The sequence below is a fragment of the Aethalodelphis obliquidens genome, unplaced genomic scaffold (genome assembly GCF_003676395.1).
Source record: "Aethalodelphis obliquidens isolate GAN/ISIS:26980383/991018 unplaced genomic scaffold, ASM367639v1 scaffold4, whole genome shotgun sequence".
NCBI classification, from domain to species: Eukaryota; Metazoa; Chordata; class Mammalia; order Artiodactyla; family Delphinidae; genus Aethalodelphis; species Aethalodelphis obliquidens.
Window position 1 is genome coordinate 66,836,607 of NW_020837948.1, and position 16,476 is coordinate 66,853,082.

The following is a 16,476-nucleotide window of genomic DNA, read 5'->3' on the forward strand; positions in this document are numbered from 1 at the left end:
TCCATTCTGTTGATCAAGAAATAATTTTTTAGAAATGTGTGGATGTTTAGCATACCCAGAGTAGTAATAGGGAGGTCATAAGCTAATAATACAATAGCGGTTTGAGATAACAGAACACCAAATAAAACTATAACCATAAAGGTATGTTACAGCTTTTGGTCTCAATACTATCATTAATAATTGACTACTTGACCTCATTGTTGAACATGCCAAAGAGATGAAGATACTGAGGCCTTCAATGTCCTTGAGTTCAGCACAGTCTGTTGACACCTCCTAAGGTAGTCATCAATTCCCTCAGTGTTCTCCTCTCTGTTTTTCTTTGTTATTATTTTCATTAACAGCACTTTGGCTATAAACTGAGGCAGTAGTCCTGCACATATGTTGCTACCATAGTCTTTATTAAAATTTGCATATTAAGGAATACACAATGTTTAGAAATATTCTGGAATTTCTAGAACGGAATTAATTTCTAATATACCCTTCCAGAAATACATCGTGTGCTCATCTGGGGTTGGGAAAATATAATCTGCTTGCTTATGTGGAGACAAATGAAGCCTAAATTGGGCTCTTGAAGAGTTTTCTGGAAGCTTGGATGCAAGTAGCATTCTTTCTGCTGGAGCAGAACTTTCCACGCTCCAGCCTTTGGGGTGCATTTAGGGATTCTGAAGCTGCTCCCTGAGGCCAGGCTCCTGAACCTGTGTCCCACTGCAGGGCAGAGTAAGAGGCTGCCGAGGAGACAGCCAAGGTGTGGCACCAGGTGTATTTCATGGGTTGTCTTTCCTAATGCAGTTATTGGGCACTTTGAGCAAGTTCCTTGGAAGAGTTATGTAGCTTCGTTGCTGCCAGCACAGCACAGTTCTACGGTGAACGCCCTCTGGAGTTCCCTCTGGGTAAATGTCACTGAGCTGTGCAGATGTGGAGGGAGCTGGAAGCTGTCTGGGAGAGGAGACAGTCAGAACTGGTGACAGGAGCTGCTGTTCCTCAGGGTGGTACTCCTGGAGGAGTCAGTACCTTTGGGAGCTGTTCAGAGGACTCGCCACAGGGTCTCCATAGGAAGCTCTGCTAGGGGTAAGGCTTGTTTTCCTGTCAATACAAATGGGTAAGTCGAGAATGACCATTCATGGCCCATATCTGCTCTGATTGGCTAGGCATCCTTGGGGTGGTTTGTTAGACTGCAGTAGTAATTGGAATAATGGTGGACACATTGGTTTGTCTGTTTGGGAAAATGTCCTCCTTTTTTGACAACTCCCTCAATACAACCAGCAAGCTGTCAATCAAGGTACTTCCCCTTTGGATATCTGAACTAGTATAAAGATGGGAAATGGCTTACACTGGATATATCATAATAATACGTCCCCTTTGCTAATGTGACTGGACCAAGGGATGGCACATGACCTGACTAGGGACAGGCTGGGTGCATTCCTATAAATTTAATTAAAGCTGGAGGGAAAAAACTTTTTGCTGTTAGTCTAGAAAGTAGCCTGTAGCCACATTCCCACGGTATGGAGAAAGCCTTCCTGCAGTAGGGAAGAACAAAACTGCACAAAAAAGAGCCCAGAGAGGAGAGAAGCGGGGAGAGAATTGATCTTACTGGGGACTCTGGTTCCAGTCACCAAGTTAATCTTGACTTCCCTGGTCCTGCAGCTCTTCCTTCATTTCTGAAAGCTATCTTGATATCCTTTCAATAAATTATTTTGTATAACCTAGTTTGAGCTAGGCTTCTGTCACTTGTAATCTGTGAGAACCTCAACAAAGCGTTTGAATTTTACCCTCAACCTCAGAGATCCTTGAGAGGGTGTAATTCTGAAAAAAGGTAGCCGTTTGGGACCAAAGGGAAAATAACAAGAGTACATTGGGGAAAAGCATTTTAAAATAACAAAGAATTAATTCTTGTTAAATAAGGAGTCAAAGACAGGTACACATGCCAAAGAGAGGATAGTAATTAATTAACAAATCTATCTCAGTGATGGAAAAGTAAATTCCTCCTGAAGTTATGAGTTATTAGTCTCAAATGTTATGCTGTATTTCCTGAGTCACTGCTACGCATCCTTTGCCACCCCCCAACCTTGCCCCCAGGCCATTATTAATAATGTACAATTTTAGGGCTGTGACAAAGTTAATATCATTGTTTAGAATCTAGCTGAAATATTTAATGTGAATTAACAGATGATTATGTAGAGGGCATTAATATGACAGAAAATCAATACCCACAGTGAAAACATGGAATACTACTTAATCCTCAATACCAAATCAGTAAGAAATAAAAATACAACAAAGAAATAATCTAGTGATTTTAAAGAACCAATTTAAAAAGAATGAAGCTTAAGCAAAAAAAAAGTAAGAAAATTGGCATTATGTAAAATCCTATTAAAATATTTTTTGATGTTGCTTTTAGAAAGAAAATGACCCATCCATAAATATTACATAGGCTCTGGACATTGTTTACTATTTGTGTCATGCTTTAAAATTTGTCTCACCATGGGAATATTAACTAATAAGATAGCATTTCTGGTAAAGGGTAGTTTGGGATGTTTGGTAAAGGGACAATAACATTTGGATTATCTGTCAGATAAAGGCAATCATTTAGAAGGATGCCTCCAAAAATTGAGTTGTTAAACATTTCAAAGTTCAGAAATGTTAACAAATTACACACTTGTCTTGATTTTATTGATGACCATCCTTTATAGGTATGTGTGTTCAATGTGATGGTCCAGCCTCTTTTTGTTAGCTATCAATAGGGTTCCTGTCTTAACTCTTACCCGCTTCCCAGGGATCTCTTAGACTGTTCTCCTCTCCTTATTTGTACCCAAATATATATTTATGGAGCAAAAAGTAATTTAATAAAAACCTTAACAAAATATAATTAAGAAGATAAGTTGTAGGATTGTAAAAGTTTAGAACTGAACTGTAAAAGTTTAGGACGTTAAAGCTCATCTGGTTCAATGACCTTATTTTACAGGTAAGGAAATAAGACACAAGGAGATTAATTTATTTGTGACTCAAGGTTATGTTTGCTGCTAAGAAAAAAAAAATGTTCCCAAACTAAATATAAATGATTCTTAGATTATCCATCTTTTTGGTGTTTTTATGCCTCAGGTTTTCTTTCTTACACTTTTTAAAGCTAAGTCTCTTTGATTCTAAGTCTCTTTGATTCTCTATTTAATTTATTGAGTGATATGGTCTACTTCAGTGATTCTTAAAGTGTAGTCCCTGGACTAGCAGCATCAGTAGCACCTGGAAACTGAATAGAAATGCTAATTCACAAGCCCACCCCAGATCTGGTGAACCAGAGACTCTGCTGGTGGGGTCTGACAATCTGTGTTTTAACAAACCCTCAGGTTATTCTGATGTGCCAGGCTTGTAGAATGACATCTGTTCTGAGTGTTAGGAAACTGAGGTCTTAGTTGAGGTTCTGTACCTAACTGGTGACTACTGGCAACTCACTTAACTTGAAGCAAGTCTATTATTCTTTTTCCCTTTCCTAAAACCCTCTAATGCTCCCCTATAGGCTACAGAACACAGTTTAAACCTTCTAGCCCTATGTAAACTGATCCCCTCTACTTCCACAAATTTCCACTGCTTCCTCAACCTTTGTCTCCATCAGTATCAATCTTTCTGTTCCATTATCCCTGTTGTTTCTCTACCAGGAATGCTCTTCCTTCCCCGTTCACCTGACTTGGCTTCTTTATGAATCAGACTAGAGGTCCAAGACTTTTAGGAAGTCTTCTTTGGCTTCCTCCCAGGATAGGGTCTATGTCTACTTTACTGTTTTCATAATATTCTATGCACATGACATCACTGAGAGATGAAAATATGTAGGTATTAACTAGTTGAAGGGGGACAAAATAGCTTCCCACATGAGAGAATGGCTTGTGCAAAGGTCCTGTGCTGGGAGTGAGCATGGTACAAATGAGGGGCTGAAAGAGGGCCTGTGTGATTGGACCGGACAGAATGAGAGGAAGCAGAGTGGTACAAAGTGAGGCTGGAGATATGGGTAGGGGCCAAGTCATGCAGCACTGTAGGAAACAACAGGGAGATTTGTCTTTATCCTAAGACCTAGGAAAATATGGTTATGATTTGGGTAAAGAATAAATGTAATAAGATTTGCATTTTTTAAACATCTTTATTAGATTTTCATTTTAAGAGTATCAATTTGGCAACTGTTTGAGGCTAGCAAGAGCAGATGTTCAGCAACCATTTACATAACCATTGCAGTAATGCAAGGAAGAGAGGATTGTAGGTAGGACTTCTCATGTTGTTGGTAGTGGAAATGGGGAGAGGAGGATGGATTCATGAGGAGATTTTTAGGATTTGGAGATGGCTGGTTAGAACGGGTGAGGAGAGGGAGGGGCGACGGATGACGTCAAGGCTTTTGGTTTGCATAAGCAGTGTGTTCAGCCATTTATTTGGGGAATGTTGAAAGAAGACCAAGTTTTGGGAGAAAGGTTATGGAGATCAGGAATTTCAGGCAATGTCAAGGTCAGTAGTCAAACTCAGAGGGAGGTCAGGGATGAATATAAAAATTTGGGGTCATCTGCTCCAAGGTGATCTTTATGAGACAAGTTTTATTGGATTGGTGGAGATGGAAGCCAGTTTGTAGTGGACTGAGTAACAAGTGGAAAGTGATTAAGTAGAATTGGGAAGTTTTGTTAGACGTCTTGAGAAGTGAGAATACGAAAGAAAGGGGAATACCACGGGGGTTGCTGAAATGGGGAGTGTAGACAAATTAGGGTTTTATGTGTATTAGAGACTTGACTGTATCTAAAAACTGATGAGAAAGACTTTGTTGAGGGGGAGAGGATGAATATATAAAGAGAAGAAGTAATGATTGTGAGTTTCTCTGGAGAGTAGAAAGTGATGAAGTCCAAAGCTTCAGTGAAGGGATGAACTTTAAGATAAGGTTGAGACAGCTCCACTATTGCTACGTTGCCCAAGGTGGGTATGTAAGTTTGGTAAGCAAAATGTTGGGGAGTTCCCATCCAAAATTTTATATTCTCTCAGTAAAGTTAAAGGCTCAGTCAATATACTGACTCTGAAGGTCTTACAAACCCTCATTCTGCTTGTTAGCATATAGAGATCACTTCGTATGCAGAATGATGCAGTGGGGAGAACATGGGATTTGACAATAGTTGATTTGAGTTCAAGTTTCATCTCTGCTCTTAGGAACACCTGGACCATGGTCATCTTCCTCAACTTATTTTACTCAATTTCATTTCCTCTTTAGTAAACTATCCTCTTATCTTACAGGGTTATTGTAAAGAGTCAGTGTAAATGATGAAACTGCACAAATGTTAGTTATTTTAGTACAGCAGTGTCTATGGTCACAGAATTTTAGAGCTTTAAGTTTCCTTATGGATGTCTAGTCTAAGAACAACTCCCTGATAATGGGTACAAAGGAACTGAGGCCCAGAGCATCAGGGTTAGGATGGGAACGAAATATCCCATCCATTATGCTCTTCCCACTATTTCAGGTTGTTCAGTGTAGCCTTTGGAAGAACTGGTTTATGAAGTTACTTTTTGTTTTGTCTTCTTAAATTCTTTTTATCTTTTCTATTATATCTATTTTCCCAACAGAATTTAAAGGAACTTTTAATAAACGGATTGTTTTCTTTTATTCCAGGTAGATGTAGCTTTAAAGTCAGTGTCTAGTATCTGATAAATATTGGTTACGACTGCCAGATTTACACTGCCAAATAAGGCTCTCATTTAAATACTCTGAACAAATGTAACATGCATCTCTGTCCCTATGTATGCTCAAAGCATGACAAGTTTATTATGGACAATGAATGTCCTTGCACCTCTTTGAGGCTATCTTTAAGAAGGTGATAAATAAAAAGATATTTACTGTTACTTTCACCTTCCACTCAACGTCCACTGATGGAAACGGATAGCAATCATTCAATTAATTCTCTTGGATTATTTCTGCAACATTTGTTTTAGACATCACTCATCACTTTTGTTCCCACCAGTCAGTGCTCCTTGTTGTGCTTAGAGAATATTTCATGCTTCATATCGTTTGCTTCATGTTGAGGTTTAATGATCCTCTTTCTTCTTTACTGTCCCTTTGATATATTATTGTCATTAGAATAGAAGGGTAGGGTTGAAGAGATTTTTTTGAACCAAGTCTAAGATTTCTAAAACTTGTAGTTTTCTTTTTTTTTAATCAGAATTTATGATTAAAAATATGGCTAGGAGTTTTGAGAGATGTATTTATGAAACAGGTATGGATTTGAGGTGAATAACATTTTTGTTTGGGTAGGATATTTAAAAAAACACCTTTACGTTTAAAAAATTCTTGGATTCTGCATGGAATAGTTAACTAAAATGGGCCTTCCAATTTCAACAATTTTAGACTGACAAAACAAGATGAGCAATTTCCTATGAGACTGAGCCACTGACTGAAACCTGAAGAGGCCTATAATATTCTTTCTAAAAAATAAATATAAGAAACAGAATTATCCTCAAGGGTTACTGGATAAATGCTCGATGGTTCTCTGAATACATTAAGGAGGTATTATAGTTGGAGCTTGTCAAAAAAGTAATTCAGATGAATGCTGTGAAATAGGATCTGGTTACCTGGTAAGAACCATTTTCTCTTTCAAAGATCTTGGCAACACTTCCTAGTAGTGATTCTATTTGCGTCAGTAAGATGTTTCCACTGGAAAAGCACTGTACCATCATCCTTGAGTTGTATACCATTGATTGCTTTATAGATAAGAATCTCTTATAGTGTGATACTATTGATTCGACAGTAATTAAGCACTCTTTGGATGAGGTATAAGACAGACTGACTTCTTTAGGAAAATGACTCAGTAGTGAATGGTTTTAGAAAGAGATTTCACTCTATTTGCATTTGACAGATGTAAAAAGTAGTTGCCAAAATTTCTTGATGAAATGAAAGTAGACTGTTAGCACAATGTAACCCAGGACACATCTTCTAATCAAGGTCTGGAATCTAGTTTAGGCATCTCCTCTGGCCTTCAGAGAAGGATGAAACCTTCCACAGTTGATAAGAATTGATTCTGTTTCCACAGTCCCTCAGGTAACCCATTTCATCGTGTAACAATATATGCTCTGAATCTATCCCATTATGCTCTAAAGCCTTCTTCTGAGTTCTGGTCTCTGAAAAAGGACCAGCTGGTCATCATTTACTTTTTATTTATTGATGTTAAAAATCTTTATTGCCATCTCTTTTCTCAGCTGATCAATCCAAATTTATGTAACCTTTTCACATAGGGCTTGATTTTCTCACCCCTGGACTCACCCTAATGATCTCCCTAAAATTCTCTCCAGATTCTTACTGCCCTTGGATGTAATAACTTAATGAGGTCGTCCTGATACTACAGGAACTCTGGTTCTTTAGTCCCCAAGCCTCAGCCTGCCCATTATCCTACAGCCGCCCACTGCTCACCTTCCTAATACTGTTGTTCTCAGATCTCTATTCTCACCTGTGCCTGGAGAGCAATGCACATAACAATCCCCAGCAGGGCTGCCTTATGAGTGGGGGTAGAGATATGATTCCAGGCCTTAACAAGAAGGCCTTCCATTGCCTATATATTCCCTGGAGTCTGCTCTTTCTTTCATAGGAGGTAAAGCCCTAAGTTCAGTTATATAATGTTTTTAATGAAATATATTGCAAGAGAGATAAGACAGTGACAACTTTATTTGCATAAAATTATAAAAACCTAATATAAGACCCAGAGATCATGCTACATAATGATTGGAAGGGGAGGGAGCATGAATATCCTGGTGGAGTACAATAGGGCTAGGACAAAAGTCAAATGCGACTCTGCTTATTCCATTCCATTATCACTTTTGATTAGAATTGGTTATGGTCCTTGGAAGTACGGGGTAGTAAAGGGGTGCCTTCTTGAGTTCTCAATAAGAGTTGAACTATCCATTGCTTAGGTCTAGCTCTCAGTGTATTACTTCTTGATCTATCTTAAGCTCACTAATTCTTTCCTTGGCCATGTCATATACTAGTGATCCTGTCAAAGTCAGTGATCATTTCTGTTCTTAATTATTCCTTTGTGTTTTTAATTTCTAGCGTTTCCTTTTGATTTTGTCTTAGGGTTTCCATCTCTCTGCTTATATTACCCATCTGTTCTTGCATATTATCTACTCTTTCCATTAGCGCCTTTAACATATTAATCATAGTTATTTTAAATTATCTTTTTGATAATTCCAACATCTGTGTCATAAGAGAGTTTTATTTTTGTGATTGCTCTGTTTCTTCAGATTGAGCTTTTTCCTTGCATTTTGTCATGCCCTGTAACTTTTTTTGTCGAAAGCCAGATGTGTTTGTATAGGGAATAGGAAATGACATCTTTAATGTGAAGATTTGTGATAAGCTGGCTAGGAACTGAACTGTGTTTAATGTTTGCTGTAGCTGCAGGTGCCAGTGTCTTGAAATTCCTCTAGTGTCCTTGTTTTGTCTCCTCTTGACTTTGGGCTTCCCTCAGCACTCCTCCTCAGAGAGTCTGCGTCTTGCAGTTCTTTGAGCTATAATCCACTGTAGTTATACTGGAGCCCTCTTGGTGTGCTGGTAAAATGTAGCATTCTATAATATGATTAGTGGACCTGTGTCTCAGGTCTGTGATCTTCATAATTACTTTCCCATGGTATAGCTTTTATCTTCCTCCTTAGGTAAGAAAGAATAGAGTAGGCAAGGGGGTGAGGAATGTCCTTCTCCCAGCTTGCATCAGGCTCTGGTAAACTCTTTTCGCTTACTGAGTAGGCCTTTTTTGTGATAACGCTTTGGGCCTAATTCACATTGATTAATCTTTCTCAGATCTTTACTGTGAGAACACAGTGGAATTCCTGGAGGTAAACTCATGCAAGTCTGCATCTGTTCCAGAGTGCTGACCTCCAGAAGTTTCTCATTCTCATGCTAATCCATATTCAGCCTCCAGCAAGTCATCAAAATCACCACTTAAGTGTTTCTATCAATTTATGGATCTAGCAGCTTTAGTCCAGGTAAGCTCATTTTGAATGTAACTCTCTGGACTTTTTCTCTCTAGATTTTGGGGTGTTGGTTTGCCCTGTAACCTCTGTTCTCTGACAGGAGTCCAAGAAAAGTCACTGATTTTCAGTTTACTCAACTGTTTCTTGTTGTAAAGATGGAAGTGATGACTTCCAAGCTCTTTGTATATCAGAGCTGAAACTAGAAGTCTTCTCTATGCAAATTTCATTTTATTTTATTTCTCCCACTGCATTCCTCTTAAGCAACATGACAATGTGTTGTTTTTTTTTTAATTGAAGTGACTGTAGTTATATTCACATTTGTACATAAATCAGGTCTGACATTACAGGAGCTGAAATACTAAAACAAGATGACTTTAGAAGATAGAGCATTAGAATGGATTCTAAATTCTACTGATGGGACCCTGAGGATAAAGAAATCTTCTTTCTCACTAAAACAACTCCTCCCCCATGAGATATGTTAAGGTTACCTTGATATGGGGCTCAAGCTGATATAACCTAAACATTTAAAAAAAAACTATTTTTGGTTTCCTGAAATGTCTCATTTTTCCAACTCTAATTCTTTGAGATCAAAGTAAACCTTTATTTACTGTTTTGTTCTACCACATGTTCAATAAACTTGCAAATATTCTACACATCCTTTAAAGGTCAGATCATACACCACACTCTATACTAAGCCTCCTCTGATTACCTCAAGTGGAAGTGACTTCTCTCTACTTTTCTTTAACTATTACAATGGTGTACTGGAGACAATTCATCTGGCTCATAAGAGCTGAATGTGAGCATGCATCTCTTACCAATTCCACACTCAGCGACTTCACATTCTGAACTCAGCTGTGTGGAGCACTTACATCATTGAAACTGGCAAACACTATAAATCAGAGCTCTTAAAAATTTCCCTACAGATCCAGTTAAACATTTATCATCATACTACTCTTGTGCGTGTGTGTCTGTTTGTAGATAGATATGTAGGTAGGTAGATAAATAGATAGATACTGAGAGACAGAGGGACAGTGAGAGCGAGAGAGACAGACAGACAGACATAACAGCTGTTTCTGTACATATGTCTTACTCTAGTCTGTAGTTTCTTAAGTGTAGATGTAGTTGGCAGGTATTATTTTTATTCCTGAGTATCCATTTTCTCTTTTTAATTGGGGAATCAATAGTCTCCTATTTAATTCTTGGTCATTTGGGTGGGATTTAGTTCTGTCTTTGTTCTGGGAGCAGACGTGAACTTGACAATTCAGTATATTGGTTCTCTTTGGCCACAGTTATTGATTCAAGGATAGTCACATGACATAAACTGAATAAATCAGAGCCCACCAACCCTGAGACTTTAGTTGGAACTACTAGAAAAGCACTCTTTTTTCACAGAGCTCCTAAGTTGATAGACATTAAGTTTGGAGCTTCTGTTGGCCATTTAGCTAATTCAGTGGTAGAACCTGTCTAAGAATAAAGTTAACACAGAGAAATGAAGAACACCATGAGATGAAGAGAGAAGATTCCTGATAATAATGAGCTAGAGCTATACTGAAGTTGTATGAGCCAAGAGTTTTTGTTTTTGTTTTTAATTTTGACTAGTTTGAATTGGGTTTCTGTCAGTGACAATCAAGAGAACTCTGACTAAAATAGTAAGTAAAATATGTTATCTTTAAAAAATGATTCTAGCACCACATCTATATAATGCCCTGTCTATAAAGAGGCTCAATAATTATTCATTGAATGAAAGAAGGAATCTCATGTAAAATACAGATGCAAAGCTTGCTGTCAGTATGAGTGGTTTGCTCATATCAGGTTGCATCCATTTGGAAAGATGAAGAAATTGTGTCTCACTACTTGACCTTTACTCCCTCTTTGATGTTTGACTTTTATTTGAAGAAATAATTTCTTCAGATAAGTAAGCCATAGTAAGTACTTCTGTCTTCAGCTCTTCAAGGTTAAGGTTTTCACTCTTTAAAACATAAAATGAAATATGAAAATCCTTATCACTCAATAAATGAGCTACTTGGAAGTGATTTTTTTAGGCCTAAAAGAGACTATTAATCTAACAATAAAAGGAACTACAAGAAAGTACACATTTTTAAAAGATGACATACTATAAATGCTCAAAACATAGAAAAAATTTTAAAAATTGTTATTAACTAAAAATCTCTATAATTCTTTTTTCTTTTTGCATATTATTTGATTACTTTATCATATGACAACAATTTTGTGATACCATTTTCTACAGAGAAAATGGAAAGATAATCACTCTTTCTTCTAGTATGAATCTACTTTTTGATGTCATCCTCAAGAGAACTTTCCTTGATTAAACCAAACAAAATACATGCCTTTTGTTTGTTGGTTAGTTGGTTGGTATTGTACTCTGCTGTGCACTATTGTTTTCTTTTTTTATTTTTTGGCTAAACATGCTTGACTTTTAAACAGTTGAGGAAGAGTTTTCATGCTTGGTCCCTAAGTGCTCAGCTCAGGGATATGCAGAAGTCCTTTCTCTTTCCTCAATAGCTAATGGAAATTCATTATTTAAAAACTGGAAGTGGAAATGCATTTATTGTATTTTCAGGAGTTTGAACAGTGGGGATGCTGAGAGCAGTTTTCTTTTCATTACTTCACATTATGTGGATTCAGGCTGCCTTCCTTATACTTTCAGGTGTAAAGAACTTTCTCCTTATCATTTCATTTTCCCTTTTCAGTGATGAATTGCTTTTCAGAAAATTACAGAAGACTCCAAAGGAAGACACTCCATCCAGAGCTAGTCTACAAATTGTAACTCAAGTTCATTTAAGTGCCCAGAGTACCACTTCCAAGGATAGCCATGGAAAGTGAGAGAGATAGTGGACTCAACATTACATTTCATGTAATTCAATATTTTACTCCATGGTTAAATCAAGGGACAATGGAGGAGACTAACCCTGCTGTATTAATTCTTATTTTAAAACAGGTGGAGGCCTGCACAGAGAAAGGTATACATATACCAACATTACTTATGCTCTGGTATTTGTGCCTTTAATTGATCTGAAAGCTAGGTGTTAAAATATGCTTCAAAACCTAAATGGAACTAGTGAAAAGCACTGCCATATGGGCAGTAATGTACTGACTATACTGAAGCAATGACTTAAGGTTATGTCAGAAATTTTAACCTAAAGTTCTTCATAGCTTACTTTGTTTTCCCATTTATACTTGTTAGCATTTAACTCTTAACTAATGACCCTCTATTTTCTTGCACATAAAATGGAATGAGATAGTGCTGAATTAAAATTTAACTTGAGGTAAGGTCCCTAAATTTCAGTAAAATGACTCTTTTGAATCTCAAAGCTGTGTGATCATGCAGTGCTAGGGAGGGCTCAGAATTGTCAAGGCCCCAAGACTAGAAGTAAAGTCTTTGCTAACAGTGAAGTCCCTGGGGAAGACAAGGAGAAACAAAGTGTTGATACTGCTGCTTGTGTTCTCTTCCTTACTGGGAATGCTGTTTTATATATATATATATATATATATATATATATATATATACACACACACACACACCAACATTACATAAGCTCTGGTATTCGTCAGAGAAAGTCACAGTGGCAACTGGTTTGGATATGTGTCATGGAAGGCCTCAAGATTTACTGGAAGAGTGAGTTTTACTTCTTGGTGGCTGCTTCTGTGGGTAACAGAGATGATTACAGAGATGAAATTTAAAGGCAAAGATAAAGAAGCCTGACATCCCTTCCCTTTGTGAACTACAGGCTGCCATCAGATTCTGCCTCCATCTCCATTTCCATATTGTATTTTATTTTCTCTTATCTCAAACCACTGGTTAATTAGACACATCTTTAGTGGCCACTACATTTGGGTGTTGTGTCAGACACCTTGTGGGATAAATATATGGCCACATAAAATACAGTTCCTGCTTTTAAGATGAGCCAAGTGTTTTCTCAAATGACAGAGAATGGGAAGTATCAGTTATGAGGCACCAGCCAAAGGCTATGCCAGTCTAGGGGAGGGAGGGAGTGCATTCAACTGCAGGATCAAGGTCTTGAAGAAAAGGTTGAATTTTTCATGGCAACTGGACGTTAGAGTGGATTTTCCTGTTCTCTGTGAATTTCAGCTAAAGCCCCCTTAGGTAGAAAATAGACACAAAATACCTAAACAGAATGCTAAGTGCTAAGGAGCTACTAGGCTTCACCTATGAATCACCAAGAGCTAGCCAAACTGGAGCTGAGGCTCATCACCTCCACCCCATCAAGTGATGAGTGATGCTGTGGAATTTCCCTTTTCCTCACTGAGAGTAAGGTAAAGGAGGGTGTTATGGTCTGAAATGCCTTCCTTCAAAATTCATATATTGAAGCCCTAACCCCCAATGCGACTGTATTTGGGGATAGGACCCTTAAGGAGTAATTAAAGTTAAATGAGGTAATAAAAGTGGGAGCTTAATCCAATAGGTGTGGTGTCCTTATACGAAGAGAAATAGATACCAGGGATGTGTGGGCACAAAGGAAATACTATATGAGCACACAGTGAAAAGATAGTCATCTGCAAGCCAAGGAGAGAGGCCTTAGGAGAAACTGACCCTGGAGCACCTTGATTTTGGACTCTAGAACCATGAAAAAATAAACTTCTGATGTTTAAGCCACCAGTTCTATGTATAATGTTATGGCAGTCATGGCAAACTAGTATAGAGGGTTTTCCAGTCAAGAGCAGTCCCAGGATGACACAAACAGATGGAAAGATATACCATATTCTTGGATCAGAAGAATCAATCGTGTTAAAATGACTATACTACTCAAGGCAATCAAAGATTCAATGCAATCCCTATCAAATTACTGATGGCATTTTCACAGAACTAGAACAAAATATTTCACAATTTGTATGGAAACACAAAAGACCCTGAATAGCCAAAGCAATCTTGAGAAAGAAAAATGGAGCTGGAGGAATCAGGCTCCCTGACTTCAGACTATACTACAAAGCTACAGTAGCCAAAAGAGTATGCTACTGGCAAAAAAACAGACACATAGATCAATGGAACAGGATAGAAAACCCAGAAATAAACCCACACATGGATGGTCAATTAATCTACAACAAGGAGGCAAGAATATATAATGGGGAAAAGACAATGTCTTCAAAAGGTAGTGCTGGGAAAACTGGACAGCTACATGTAAAAGAATGAAATTAGAACATACTCTAACACCATATACAAAACAAACTTGAAATGGATTAAAGACCTAGATGTAACACCAGATAGTATAAAACTCCTAGAGGAAAACATAGGCAGAACACTCTTTGACATAAATCACAGCAATATCTTTTTGGATCCACCTCCTAGAGTAATAGAAATAAAAACAAAAATAAACAAATGGGACCAATTAAACTTAAGTCTTTGCACAGCAAAGGGAAACATAAATAAAATGAAAAGATAACCTGCAAAATGGGAGAAAATATTTGCAAACCATGTGACTGACAAGGGATTAATTTCCAAAATATACAAACAGCTCATACAGCTCAATATCAAAAAAACAAACAACCCAATCAAAAAACGGCCATGGCTTCCCTGGTGGCGCAGTCGTTGAGAGTCCACCTGCCAATGCAGGGGACATGTGTTCGTGCCTGGTCCGGGAAGATCCCACATGCCGCAGAGCGGCTGGGCCCGTGAGCCATGGCCGCTGAGCCTGCGCGTCCGGAGCCTGTGCTCTGCAACGGGAGAGGCCACAACAGTGAGAGGCCCGCGTACCACAAAAACAAAAAAACAAAAACGAAAACAAAAAATGGGCCAAAGATCTAAATAGACATTTCTCCAAAGAAGACATACAGATGGCCACCAGGCACATGAAAAAATGATCAACAGCACTAATTATTAGAGAAATGCACATCAAAACTACAATGAGGTATCACCTCACACCGTCAGAATGGCCATCATTTAAAAGTCTACAATTAATAAATTCTGGAGAGGCTATGGAGAAAAGGGAACCCTCCTACACCGTTGGTGGGAATGTAAATTGGTGCAGCCAGTATGGAGAACAGTACAGAGATTCCTTAAAAAACTAAAAATAGAGCTGTCATATGATCCTGCAATCCCATTCCTGGGTATATATCTGGAGAAAACTATAATTAGAAAAGATACATGCACCTTAGTGTTCATTGCAGCACTATTTACAATAGCCAGGTCATGGAAGCAACCTAAATGTCCATCAACAGAGGAATGGATAAAGAAGATATGGTACATATATACAATGGAATATTACTCAGCTATAAAAACAAATGAATAATGCCATTTGCAGTAACATGGCTGGCCCTAGAGATTATCATATTAAGTAAAGTGAGACAGAGACAGGCAAATATCATATAATATCACTTATATATGGAATCTAAAAAAAAAAGATACAAGTGAACTTATTTACGAAACAGAAATAGACTCACAGACATAAAAAACAAACTTCTGGTTACTAAAGGGGATGGGGGGAGGGGTGTGGGAGAGATAAATTAGTAGTTTGGGATTAACATATATATACTACTATATATATGTAATAGGTAAATAACAAGTACCTACTGTATAGCACATTGAACTGTACTCAATATCTTGTAATATTCCTTAATGGAAAAGAATCTGATAAAGAATATATATATGTATAACTGAATCACTTTGCTATACACTTGAAACTAACACAACGTTGTAAATTAACTATACTTAAAAAGAAAAAAGAAAGAGTGGTCCTAGGAAAACTTCCTCTAGGGATTGGGAATGGCTATAAGAAGGTAATATTGACATCTCATCCCCCCAAATTTTTTAGTGTACATGAAATTAGGGACAGTGTGAAGCTGGTTGTGTTTTGATTGATTTTTTTAATGCCTGAAGTTGAACTGTCTATAAAATGAGAATATACTTGAGATGTCATTAGGGAGCATGGAAGGTAAATCTCATAGATCATGTTTGAAAGGAGTAATTGGTGGAAAATTGTTTCTTATTCATATTGTTCGCTAAACTGGTTATACATGCAAAACTGAGATCCTCTACACTACAAATATCTATTTTTATCACTAATCTCATTAAATATGCTCTAATATATGTGGTGGTTTTATTTTATAGGATTGATATTTTTAAAAAAACTGTTTAGCTTTTGACTCAGAACAGTCCCCAGTAATCAAATTTATGGATTAGGAGAGGAACATAATATAACAAATATTGCCTATATTTCCATTTTGCCTTTCTTCTCTAAGACTATAGCAGGGCAGGATTTTCTAACTTCAAATAATTTTCTAAATTCAAACTTCAAATATTGTCTCCCCTTCCCCATGAGCAATTAAATTTACAAGTCACAAACATCTAATAACAATGCAATTCCCAACACTAATGGACAGATGTTTCAGCGCATTTTCCAGCAGACTTCATCATGGCTATTCCATCATGGCTATTCCATGCTGTCTGTTTGTCTGTCTCTTACTCACAGAGACATTCTCTCCTACTGTGTGTGTGTGTGTGTGTGTGTGTGTGTGTGTGTGTGTGTGTGTGTGTGT